The sequence below is a fragment of the Macaca thibetana genome, chromosome 13 (genome assembly GCF_024542745.1).
Source record: "Macaca thibetana thibetana isolate TM-01 chromosome 13, ASM2454274v1, whole genome shotgun sequence".
NCBI lineage: Eukaryota > Metazoa > Chordata > Mammalia > Primates > Cercopithecidae > Macaca > Macaca thibetana.
In genome coordinates, this window is record NC_065590.1 from 8512996 (window position 1) to 8514295 (window position 1300).

A 1300-nucleotide genomic window follows, 5' to 3' on the forward strand; every position below is an offset into this window, starting at 1 on the left:
CTGAGAATATCTTGCTGTTCTGACTTTGTAATAGGACAGGCTCTAAAGATTGGCTATATTAAGGCCACGCATGTGTCCCCAGACCTAATTCTTTCCCTAGGTCTGGTTTTACAAACTCTGGTAATAAACCAGGTCAAGAAGAAAGTGTTGCACTATCAGTGTGAATAGCTTGGAAAGAATGTCAACAGATAAGAGGCGGTGCTCCCAAGCTCTGAGAGCAAGGCTGCAAGTGCTGGGAGAGCTCAAATCTCACCTGTGACCTGGCCAAGGGGCAGAGCCCCAGGCAGCAGACCAGGGCCACCACGCATGCCTACAGGAACCCCATTCACCCGGAGTCCAGCACGAATGGCGCCCTCTAGAGCACAGTGCAGGGATGACCTCTCGCATAGGTAACCCGTGTCCCTGGATGCCCACCACAGCCTTGCTAGTCCCTCCTCACAGGTTCACTTCCACAATACTGTGGTCTAGATACAAGCTGAGGAAAGAGGATTGGCTTGACCCTTCCCAATTCAACCTGGCCATACTTGTTAACATAAAATGCTGGCTACCCTAGACAGTGGAACTTTCTAACTCTTCTATGCCACCAGCAACTTCTCCACGCCAAATGTCAGGGCTGCCTAGTAGATGTCACCTTCCAGGGTGAACCCAAGAAGTAGTTGGCAAGGCTAGAGATCGTAGAAGGAGTAATAACCAAAGGCACAGTGCCTGTAATTTATATTAAATCTAGTCATAATGTATTTGATGGTTAACCATGTGTTTTTATTTCTCAGTGAACTTAACAAAAAAGCTATCAACTAATATAGGTTAATAACAGGAATTTTTTAAACGTTAGAAATATTTTGATATTGGGAAATATTCTTAAAAATATTTAATGAGTAAGTTGTCTTTTACATGTTGTTAAGCCAAGATAAAAAGACTCAATGAAAAATTTGCTCCTTATTGGTGACAACATGGTTTGCATGCTTGGTGTTTACTTGGTTGAAGCAAGTGTGCTGGGGAGGAGTATACCAGAATTCACACGTTCACCTGACTCAGGCAAAGCCATGTATTTTAAAAGTCTGAACTGTGCAGGGACCAGATTCAAACTAGGGGTTGCCAAAAACCGGCTGGTATCAGGGGACATCAGGGGTCCATCTGTAATACATGACAGCTTCCTAAGAGAGAGACAAACATACTCAATCTTGTAGATGAGTATGTAGATGGCTGGTTGGTTCTTTTTGCTCCATATAATAATAATAATGATAATAATATCATCATCATCATCACAGTTGACAGATCTTTAGCGGTCACATATATCAGC

General features: G+C 43.2%; 1 non-coding gene across 1 annotated transcript; it reads left to right on the top strand.

The window, feature by feature from the left end:
• On the top strand, positions 1–129 carry LOC126934536 (small nucleolar RNA SNORA72). Its single transcript, XR_007719001.1, has one exon. It is a non-coding gene; the product is annotated as a small nucleolar RNA SNORA72 (small nucleolar RNA).
• Positions 130–1300: the final 1171 nt, after the last annotated feature.